We start from the raw sequence: 12,289 nt of genomic DNA, 5'->3' as shown, positions 1-12,289 counted from the left end.
AAAGAAAGAAAAAAATATATAGGCCATGGAAATGGATCATTTGGTAAATGCTTGTTGCACACCCTGTAAGCAGATGTGATGGTATGTCTTTAATCTCCATACTTGGTGAAGCAGAGATCAGGCAATCATCCTAGGTCTCACTGGATAGTCAAATCAGTGAACTTTAGCTTCAGCTCAAGACCCTGTTTCAAGAAAAGGTGGAGAGTGACCGAAGAAGGCACCCAATGTCAATCTCTTGCCTCCACATGCAGGCACACACATGTGTACCCACCCGCACATGTGCACACGCACACATAAACACGCAAGCAAAAAAGAAGTGGTTTAGAGTATTTTCCTACAGTGATCTGACTGCCTTTGACTCACTGGATGAGGAAAATGTTAGCTGGTGAAATGACATGCTTTGATTATTATTGGGCATGGTGTAAGCTAGGTACCAACCAAATCTGCTGGTCAAATACCTCTGGGTCTGGATCACAAGCTATGCCACTGCAAAATCACAAACAATCTTCAGTCTCCTCTGTGGAAAGAAAATGGGCATAAGCTGAAGACCATCTCATCACTACTGGCTTTCATTATGTCATTGTTATTAGCAGGGGTGGACAGGTATCAGTATGCTTGGTTCTGAAAAATACAAATGGGCAGGGTTTTCATAATGATTGTACCACCAAGGTGGTACCATAAGCCCCCATCCCACAGACATAGGCCTGGAACACTAGCACCCCTTTTTTTCTGCTGCATTTAAGCCTTCCCCAAGGAATGGCTCTTAGTGTTACTGAAGCTCAAGTTTGCCTCTTGTGTTGGGGTGGATTCATGTGAAAGTCTCTGAGAACACTGGGCTGCACAGCAGTGGGAATGCAGGGTCTGAGAGATACAGGAAAACCAACACAAGTCAGAATTCTTCATGGGAGTCCAATGCTGGGCTCAAATTAGCATGCCTTTAAACACAGTATTGATAGCTTTTCTTCCTGTCCCTCTCTCCCTCCATCCTGTTCTCCTTCCTTTTTTCCCTCCCTTGCTTCCTTCATACTTTTCATTGATACAGATGTACTGAGCACTTGTGTCTACAATAGTTTTGGGAAAGGCCCACCAGGGCTGGGCTGAACTACTGCTCTCAGAATCCTTTTCTTCACATATTTATAATTAGAGTGGGCCTCATGGGAAATCCTTATGAATAGAGGGATAATGATAGGCAACCCAGCCCCTTGGCAGTTGATATAAAAATTCCTCACCTGCTATCTATGTTGGCATGAGGCACAGCCTGGACTGTGTCACTGCTCTATGTCCTCTGATCCTCCTTCGACTTTTCTAACTCTTGGACCAGAAATGTGCTTAGCTTTGAGACACAGGTTCTGGCTTCTACAGTAGATGCTGCCATCAAAGTTTTAAGTGGAAAGTATGCTAGGGGGATTAGTCCAACTTCACTGTCCCCAGCATGTACCTGGAGCTTCTAGCATCTTTGGACTCTTCCTTTTGCATATCTTTCTTTCCTGACCACCTTTAGCATTAGACTTGGAGATGGCCCCCCTATCAAGAAGGTGTGACCAGCTCCCCTCAGCCATGTAAGGCTAATTCCTTACATCAATTTCCCTAATGTGTATACAAGTCCTTCTGTCTCTCCTCCTCCTTCTGTTCTTTTTGCTCCCCCTCTTCTCTCTGTCTCTGTCTCTCCCCCTCTTTCTCTCTCCCTTTCTCTTGTCCCTTAAGATTATAAGCAAGATTACTGAGGCAAATCAAGCAGAATGTAGTTGCCATTTATTTTGATGTCTATCCTTCCATCCATCCACCCATCCATCCTTGCCCACATCCACCATTACTTCTATAAATCACAGTGGCTTTGCTTCTCTGGTTGGACTCATACAGTGCCAGAAATAGTCTAGGTATGTGGGCATCCTCAAAATGCCCCTATCTTATGAAACATTGTGATTAGAGGAGAATAAAAAAGAAAACAAAGGACTGAACAGGACAATGCCATGTCATTGTAAGAGTTATAAATAACAAAAGGAGATAAAAAGACCATCATACATATGGATGTATAGTTCACATAAGACTGACAGTTACACAGGCTTCTCCCAGGCACTAATGTTTGAACGGACGTTTGAATGAGGGGAAACAGCCAGTCATGTCATGATGTGGCAAATAATTTTCCAGGCACTAGAGACAGTAATTTCAGAGTCAGGGCAGAGAAGGTGAGCATGTACATAGTGCAGAGTCATGAACAATGACGACATACCTCTCAGTCACTGCATCTTGGGATATTACTGCATCCACCTGGATTCTGTGCTCTGTGCATATCATTCTATTTAATTATTACTACAACCTGTGATTATGCCTTTCTACTGTACAGCCCAGGAAATGAGACATAAAGGTGTTAAGGACCCTGCCTAGGGTCATTGATATTATAAGTGGTATAGCCAAACTGTAAAGCCTGACAGTTTGGATGAAGCACCTTGGTCTTAACTAGTTGGAAACAGAATCAACTTGTCTTCTAAAATTTGTTCTACTTAACATTCATGTTTCCTGTATCACTTTTTTTCATTGCTGTGACCAAATACCTCACATACACAACTTAAAGGATGGAGAGTTTACTTTGGCTCATGACTTTAGAGGGTTCAACCCACAATCCTTGCCTCTTGATTTGAGCTCATGGTGTGGTGGGATATTATGGTGGTGGGAGCATATGGAGGAGAAGACCTTAAGGCAGGCCAAAAGCAAAGAAAGAGAGAGAAGGAGAGAGAGAGAGAGGAAGAAGGAGCAGGAAGAAGAAGAGAAGGGGAAGAAGAGAATAGGAAAAAATAAGCCAGGATGAGATAGGCCCTTCTAAGGCATGCCTCCATTGACTTACTTCCTGAAGTTTCCAGAACATCCCAAAATAGTGCCATTAGCTAAGGACCAAGTGTTCAACACATAAACTGGTGGGAGGCCTTTCACATTTAAATATTAACATTTCCTCCTTGAAACATCACAAAAACAGCATTGTCCTATGCCACAAGACTTATAATCCAAAGTATGTCTTCTAAGAAGTCAGAGGCTTTGGACTGATCAGAGTTCTTTGTGGAAGAAATCTGTCGTCTTTTGCTAGAAGTTGACTATGGACTACAGTGACCTCAGAAGGTCAGTGAGTCTGTTGTTGGCAATCTGAAAGAGTGGTCAAAAGTCCTGCCTCAGGTAGTCTTTCCAGAGCTGTCACCAGTGACTCAGAGACTTCACCAATTCCTTGAGTGTCTATGGTCCTACCAATCTTCTGTCCTTGACTCTGGGAAGGACACCAGAAATATCTACCTGTGCATTTTCCTTGGCCCCTGGTGTAGTCCTCATTCCGTACTCATTCAACATTCAGGTTTCTAGTGTCCAGAGACCTGACTACCAGGCAAAAATCTGGTAGTCAGATTCTTAGCCTCTTTTCTGCAGTGACTGCACTGTTTCTACCATGGACATCAGACAATGGGTGATTGTATAGGTAAGAATTAGATTTTTGCCTAAGGTTGTAAAACTCACACTCTAATGAGACAGAACATAAGGAGGATATATCCGTCGTGGTCCAGGAACCCAGCCCAGTTGGTAACACCCTTGTAAAAGATCCTGATAAATAAATAAGCAAGCCATCTAGCCTGTCTTCTCCCCAGCAAATGAGACGAAACAGCTGCCCTTGGAGAAAGGCCCTGTGCTTTGTTAACTGGAAACAGATTAGCAAACTCAATAGGTTGTCTATGGCCTTGCAATATCTGAAAAACGGAATTTTCAGTCAGTGTTTGTCCTGCAAGGGTCAAGCAGCAAATGTCTCAAGCATGGTCTAAATGTCTGTCCTAGATAGTAAAAATATTTTAATTTATTATTATTTATTTTATTTTGGAGTCACATCTTTAACTTTCCTGTGGGTCTTCGACAAAAACCTCAGGGAGTTCTATAGAGTGCGTGTTGTCAGGATTTTAATCAGTTTCAGCTGTCAAAACTCTTGTAACCCGCCTCTTCTATTTAAAATGTGTCTTCTAGGCATAAAATAATTAAAGGTGCAGGGCCACAAGGTAGTCTCAGAGCCGCTACGTTGTGACAAACCCTATGGATGAAAGGTATTATTTCAGGAAGTTTTAAATATAAATTTTGTTTTGTCAGAAGGCTGCAGGGCACACATTTTCTATACTGTCAAGCTTGATAGTAACAATATTTATATTTCAAATAAAAAGATTAAATTGCAGTCTTATGTGTTTCTGGTTTTTGTCAATTTTTTTTTTTTACTAGTTTATCATGGTGCTGCATCTCAGTGTTCCATCATACCTTATTTTTATTTTTTTGCTGACAATACTTTTATTTTATTGAACAGTTATGTCTTTTACTGTCAATCTCAGGGTTGAAATAATGAAGGCAGACAGCCAATCCACTCCAGTTTGCTTGTTTTACAAACAAACAACTTGCTCTGCACCTTGTTGAAGGTTCCATGAAAGAAATGCAAAACAAAGAAATCAAAGGGAAAAGTAAACACGGCTGTCAGTGGTGTGTTTAGAGTGTTTGAGACAGCTTTGAGCTGTTCACCTGGAGTCATCTGTGTGTTGTGTTGTCACCTCACTGTCGGGCCAGGACAGCAGTGCTCCAAGGAGTTTTGCAGACCATTGAATATACTGGCTGCTTTGTGTCAGAATATGTTAGCTGCTGAAATGCCCCCATCTCCCAAAGAGGCACAGGCAGCCAGGGGAGTTCTTTGAGCCTTAGGAGCTGATGAGTTTTGGGGTCTGGTACTGGCTCAGAGCCAACACTTCCACATAACAGCAGCAGAGTTAGGGAAAGGGGAAGAGAGAACCCCTGCCCCCATTGGAGCAGAGATGTCTATGTTCGGGGCTCTGGGAAGGGTGCTGGTCTTCAGAACACAGCTTGAGCGCTCTGCTTCCCCTTCTCCTCCCACACCCACGCCTCTGCCCAGTGGCACTGGGCTGTGCTAAGGGAAAGCCACCCCACTGATGGGGATTCTCTTCAGCATCCGAAGTCTAAAAGTGAGTTCTTTTTCAAGTCAGCAAGCCCCACTGGGAGGCCCCTCATCTCTGGGATGGCAAATCATGTGCCACTCCATGCCCTGGCAGGCATTACCAATTTCACACAGCAAGACATGAATCCTTTTCAGGAGAATTTCTGAGGAAGCCTCAACCAACCAATCAGAGTTGACAGCCCATCTTCAACTTGCCAGCTCCCTCATCAGGGAGGAGGATAGATAGCCAGGCGTATGGGTCCTTAGCAGTCTGTCTCATGACTCAGGCAACACTTGTCTTAACGGTGTAGCTCACTGCCCTAAGTAAATTACAGTTTAACTGTAATTGAGTTCACAAGTCTCCTAATCGGACTTCACTGTGGTTATTTCCATTTTGCAAGAGGGGAAATCAAGACTAGGAGGAATTAAGTAACTTGTCACCAAACAACATAGACTGAACTTGAACCTAGGTCTTCTACATCTTATCCAAGGAATTTTGAGCATGTTGCTAGGAAAAAGAAAAGAAGAACAGAAGGAAGGAAAAAGCAAGAAAAAGACAGAAGAAAATAGAAGAGAAAGGAAAAGAAAAAAGCAAAGCAAAAGATAAGAGTGAAATGAATAATTAGTGCAATTATTAAAGGCCAGTGGAAGACTAACTGGTCCTCATTTATCTTCCATAATGCTGGATTTTTCTAGATTTGGAAGGTATTCATGTAAAAGTTTGGCTGTTGTTATAGTTCACCTAAAAAGAAGTTGAGAGATTGACGCCTGTATCAGGAGCAAAATATTATTTGAATGTGTACTTTGCTTCTCTTTTCTGTCTTGACAACTGAAATAAAATATTTTTCTGAACTCCTATATTTCCATAAAGATTTCATGTGGTTATCATTTTAAATATACCAGCCACCTTGTGCTATGACAGTAGTCAACACTTATTTAGAGTTTATTAGGTACCAGGCATTGCTTGGGATTCAGCTTGTGTATTATTCATTCCTCATGTTCACCCCCACCATAGGAGTTATTTCTTTTCATTCAAAAGTAAGACAGTCAGTGGTACTTGTCAAAGTCTATGAAGATAGATACATGAAGCAGGTTGACACCTGGGTGATCCTGAAGACCATACTTTTCACCATGACACCATGTCCATCCTTGATGATGCCTTAGGTCAGGTTTCATGTTTTGTATTTTACATGTGAAGACACTGGGATATAGAGAGATCAAGGAAATCCTGAAATTGAGGGAAGATTTGTGTAGGAATGGACAGATCCTAGGCTGGCAAGGGAGGGTATAGAATGGAAAGGAAGAGAATGAAAGGCTGAGTGGGAAGAAGAAGTGGCACCCTCATTGTTCTACTGTTCTACAGTGGGGAGTCACCATACAGCAAGTGGGAACAACCAGGCCCAGAGATACACGTATATGTGTGTGCATGTGTGTGTATGGGGAAAGATAGAGATATAAATAGGTAGGTAGATATAGATATATACACAAAAACATATGTATACATACATGTATATGCATATGTACATTCAGCAATAAGGAACAAAGGGAGGAAGGCAAAAGTGCTGTTTTTGCAGGGACCTCTTTATATCTGGGCTGCTGTTGTTGAAAGGGCTGTTCATTTTGAGGATGGTCGTCCCCTCTTAGTTAATCCTTCCTGGAAATGTCCTCACAAATCTGTATAACTGAAGTGTCTCTTACCTGATTCTCTAGTCCAAACTAAGTTGAAAATTGAGGTTAACCATAACATAGGGCTATATTAGGAAAAAAATTACATTCATAATGCCCACAACCTATTGGCATAGCCTCATCCCATATTCCCAATAGGGTGAATATGATTAGTCCATCCAGCGATCAGTATTTCTTTCTGGGTCATGTGGCCACTTTGGGTCCAGATGGACCTGACCACTGTAGTAGGGAATAGGCACTTCAGGGCTCTCTTCGGCAGCACGTATTATAAATTAGGAATAAGCACTTCACTTTCCACCATGTGGCTTGGAGGCCCCTTCATGCATGGTATAGGGGAGATATTCTCGGATAGAAAGTGGTGAGAGGGAAGATCAGCACTCTGAAGGTCTTACTAAGCCCTATTTGTCTAATAAGAAAGTGGAACTTGACAGATTTTTTTTTGGATAAGCAGGGTTTGTCACATCCTGCATTTAGCATGCAGGCCATCTTGTTAGGCCAATCCTGAGATCTACTTTAGCACAACCTCTTTCCAGTTTTGTCATTATTTCCAAATGCCAGCCTTTTTAAAAATTATTTATACAGGGGACCATCATCATGACAATAGCCAAAATCACACTTATGGCACTATTGATTGATGAAGAATATGTCCAGTATGTAACATAAAAGAAAGGGAACTCATGAAACTCCTGCAGGGCACATTGCTAACCTCATTTCATAATCAGAAATTCATAGGAACAGAAATCACTGGAAAACATTTTCAAAAGTAATTTTCTAATAGATGATTAATAGCTATGAAACAGCAAGGGAGGATTTAACTATCAAAAGATATATCATTTGTCAATTTAAGTTGTAATATGTCCAAATATATAAAATTTAAGCTTTAACATGTCCGGTGTTCAAAGTTTTTCTCCACTTAGCACAGTACGACAGAGTCTGCTAGAATCCACTTTCATCTATTAAATGATTCACCACTTCCTTGAGAAACTCAAGTAGATTTTGTAAGAAAACAAAAAGGCAAAAATACAAAACTAACATGATATTGTGTGAAATAATAAACTGGGGATTTATTATATGGATATATTTCAGCTTGCAAAAATAAAAATGGAAGCTATAAAGGAAGTCACCACGCACAGAGAAGACAGGAACATTTCAAAACCTGTTACAAAACTATTTGAGTGGAACACAGATGTGGGTCTAACAAGCCCCTAGAACAAGCTAATGTAGGTGGGCTCCGACCAAGTACTCATAAAAAGACTGTTCTGAATATTCATCTAATTCTAAGATATTCTGATTTAGATGCTTCCGGAATAAAATAAATAAAATGGTATGTTTAAAGAAAAAGGTACAATCAACTCTTGTGCTAAAAGCATGCTTAGGGTTGGGGTGGGGCTCTGGTAGAGTGCTGGCTTAGCATGCATGAAGACCATGAGTTTGATCCCTAGCACTGAAAACAAGAAAAGACTTCTGGTGCTGTGCTTAAAGTAGAAATTTATCTTACTATTAGAGCCACTTAGTTTTAGGCAGAATAATGCTTATGGTGTAGAAAATTAGCATAGAAAGTGAAGATTCAGACTTATCTGAGGGGGAGAAAGTCAACAGGGAAGGAAGAGGTAGGAACGATATGTTCAAATCCAACTCTACTATGAGTTGCTATTGACAATACCAGCAAGATAATCAGGAAGCTCGCTCATTTGATGATAAGAAGCTGTCACTTTTCCTGCTCTGATTGGCATGCCTTATGACATCAGTATAACTGATGTCTGTTCAATAAGACACAGATCTGTTCCAAAATCTGTGCAAGAACATCTGATAGTTGCATCAAACTTGAAAGTGAAACGCTACACGGAGAGCATGCAGATGGTCACAGATGTTGTCAGATAAAATAAGATTTTTTTTAATTATTAAAAGCTGTTTAACAGATGTCACATTTAACAAAGGAATGGTTGGTGGTGCATGTGTTGATTGCAGAGCAATAAATGGGCTGGGCTGGACTGAGCTGGGCTGGACTAAGTTTGGTGTAAGGACCCTCCGTACCTAGGAGGCAGGTGCTGCAGCCCTGGTATAAGTTTGTGTAAGGCCAAGACGGCTTCCTCCAGCATGCCTTGCCTACTGGACACCTGTGAACATTTGCTTAGAGGGAGTGGTAACTCTCTTAACTTTAATAGTCACAGCAGCCCAAAGAAGACAAGGCAGCCAAAGGGTCAGATCCTTGTCCATAATAAATTTGGAAAGTTCTTTGTTTTTAAAGGCAGATTATCTAAAGGTTTAGATAAAAAATGGCAGGTGAGACCATGTCAAACACACCATAGAGCCATTCAATATCAATTGTCTTGGGTGTATGTATTAGCACTGGGTTATAAGATTGTCAAGGAGAGTCACAGGTGGCACAGTGTATAGAAAAGATATACAGATGTGTTTTTTTATTTGGGGGGGAATAGATCTCACACAGTTAGGCACACTAAAATCCCATGGGCCATGTCTGATCTACCACCTATTTTTTTTTGTTAAAAAAAAGTTTAATTGACACACATCCAAATCCTTATTTTATATTTCACCTATATACCTTCACTATGACAGAAATGATACATTGAGACAGAGACTGAAACATTGAAACATAATTACTCCCTAACTCTTTACAGAGGAAAAAAAAAAAAAAAAACTAATGTGCCATCATTAAGGACCTTACTATTAGTTATACCTGTGTCAGCAAGACCTTTCTCCATCGAAAAGACAGCAGCATGAATATGATTCCATCCATGCCTATACTTATTCCTTCAACAAATGCTTATTAAGTCCCATACATTAAGGTATTGTTGTTTCTTTCTGGTGCTTGAAAAGATGAATAAAACATCTATAATCAAAATGGTGAAAGTCTGAGTAAAATATTTTACATACAGTGGACTTTGCTTGACGATCATGTTCCTTTTGATGTCCAGTGTAAATATTACTGTTGGAAAATAGCTTACATGCATTGCACTCTTTATGTGCACTACAAACTTAAGGGTCACTGTTTGACCTGCACCATGTCATTTACTCCAAACTCTGGAAGAATGAGTAGTCATTACATCCATTTTCCAAGATGAGAATGGTGAGACTACTGAGGCCAGCAGATGTTATACCATTTGCCTAAGGTCATCATCAGAAAGTGATGGTTCACTTAATGAAGCCTAGATTTTCCAGAAGGAAAGTTCATGTTCTCAAAATGGCTCTGTTCCATTCAGTTTATTTTCTCTGTCTCTGATCTTCCCTGTCCTGGTGTGGCACATGGGATACAGGCTCAGGAGCTTCCTCTGGGAACCATGTGCATGAAGCTTACTCAGCCTTGCCTGGCCTCAGGCTTGGAGGCCGTGTCTAATCCGCATCTCATGAGTAACATGTCCTCGCCATGACAATGCTGGGAGATCCACCCCATCATCTGCTGCCATGACTCCCCAAATATTTGTCTTTCTGTCCAGGATGAAGCATGAGCAAGTGGAATCCCATGATCTACTTCTCCAATAAAGAACAGGAAGCTATTGCCTCCTACCTTGCACCCTTACTGATTTTTTATAGGACACTCACTGAAGTAAACTCACAAAACTCTTACTGTGTGCTGAATTTCTGGCACACTCATTGTCGTACCTTACAAGTCAAAGTACAAGAAAGCACCTGAATTTTCACTGTGGTTCCTTCAAATGCCAAGGGCAAAAGAGTAGCTTAAGCAGCAGGTACTGTTTATTTGACAGAGCAGTTTTAAGCCCCAAAAGGCCCAATCAGCTTCATGAGACAAATGCCTCCCAAATCAATCTTGGTGGAGCTGGATGGCCGGGTCTGTTATATCACTGTCAACTTTTTCTTGGATCCACAGAGGACAGGCCTTCTGCCCTTGCCCCATACCTACAAGATCTCTTCTCCTAGAGGAAAGGAATTTATATTAAGGCAAAAGTAGGTCCTCGATCCAGGAATCCATGAAGTTACCCAACAAAGGAGCCAGTTTGTCATGAATAACACAGATTTCACCCCTTCTACTAGAACACTCACTATGGTAAATTGTTTTTATTTATTAAATAATTTTCATCTTTCAATAATAGTTCAAGTGCCTCGGGGGGGGGGATTATTTTACAACATCAAATGGGGAGTTTCATAGTCCTAAAGAGATGGCCTTTATAATCATGTCTTTATCAATAGACTGTTAAACTTTCTTCCAGTGACCCAAGTTGGCTATTGTTTTCCTCAGAAATTTGCATAATATGGTAGTGCTACCAGTTTACTCATGGTTCTCTGACCAGGTTTCAGATTGCCAGTTTCCAATATGGTAGATGTCATAGGAGAAAAAACTGGCATGTGATTGGTGGCTTAGAATAGAATGATGAAGGAAGTTGGTTCAAGAACAAGCCACATGGAGTTGGGGATGACTAGATTTTGGAAGGTCAAAATAGAGTCAGGAAATGCAGGTCAAAATGTTATAATCTTGTCTGCCTGCTTGGGGTCTGCATAGTCTATTTTCAAATCCCAGTTATAGTTAGGATCTATAAGCTGCTTCATAGTTGTGGCGATTTGAATAGATGCCCGCCCCCTGCCTAGTACATTATTAAAGCTTGTAATTTAGATCTCCAGCCACCTGGCTGTAGGAGGTGTCACCTAGGGTCTAACTCTAAGGTTTGGGAGCAGATTTGGAATTTCTAGGTAAGGATGTGTAAATTGTCTGAGTTCTGCCTGGATTCCCTGTGGTTTGGCTGCAGGTTTTTGCTCTGGCTTTTGGTGGCAGACTTTCTCTTTTTGACCATTATGGAACTTCCCCCTGGATCTGTAAGCTTCAAATAAATGTCACTTCTCCCATAAAAATCTTCCTGTTCTTAGTTGGGCGTGATGACACACGCCTTTAATCCCAGCATTCTGGAGGCAGAGATAGGAGGATTGCCATGAGTTCTAGGCCACCCTGAGACTACACAGTGAATTCCAGGCCAGCCTGAGCTGGAGTGAGATCCTTCCTCAAAAACAGACAAACAAACAAACAAACAAACAAAAAAATTGCGTGGTCTGGAGGTTCATCGCAGCGACCTGGAGCTGTCTACTGCAATAGTTTCTAGAACTCTTTCTCTAAGCTCCTCACGCATAGCAAGTTCATACTGAGCACAACTGCAAATGCTTGAGCAATGAGACAGTTAGGAAGTGCTTACTGACTGTTACATAGGGAGTAGGGAGCCAAATGTCACTGCCAGGTTCCATCCTGAGCAAAGGTGAAGCTTAGAGAAGTTCCATTTGCATACTCTTCCCTCTCTTTCTCTCACACACACATTCTCTCCTACACTATGTTTCTTTCTTCTTTTACCACTTCTTAAATTTCAATCCTTGGACCATATTGACAGTAATTTTCAAACATCAATCATTCCTTTGTATGTAATTTGATTTCTACCAAACAATTATAAATGATATTTATTTCCTTAATCATTTCTTTCAACTGACTTTCTTGTTTTTAACTTTATGTTACTTCAATGTCCTACATATAAATGCATAATAACGATAATCAGAAAGTTAATGCACCAACTAAACTGTCTTGGGCATCACCTGATCCCAACACAGTAATGAGGATACTGCTAGTCAGACTGTGGACCGGTCTGTCTAGACAACTCCATGAGGTGGTGCATGCGTCTCTGCACTGTCGTGAAT

Source organism: Jaculus jaculus, chromosome 1, assembly GCF_020740685.1.
Source record: "Jaculus jaculus isolate mJacJac1 chromosome 1, mJacJac1.mat.Y.cur, whole genome shotgun sequence".
In the NCBI taxonomy this organism is placed as follows: Eukaryota; Metazoa; Chordata; class Mammalia; order Rodentia; family Dipodidae; genus Jaculus; species Jaculus jaculus.
The sequence above is the reverse complement of the archived record's forward strand: the minus strand, read 5'-3'. Positions refer to the sequence as shown.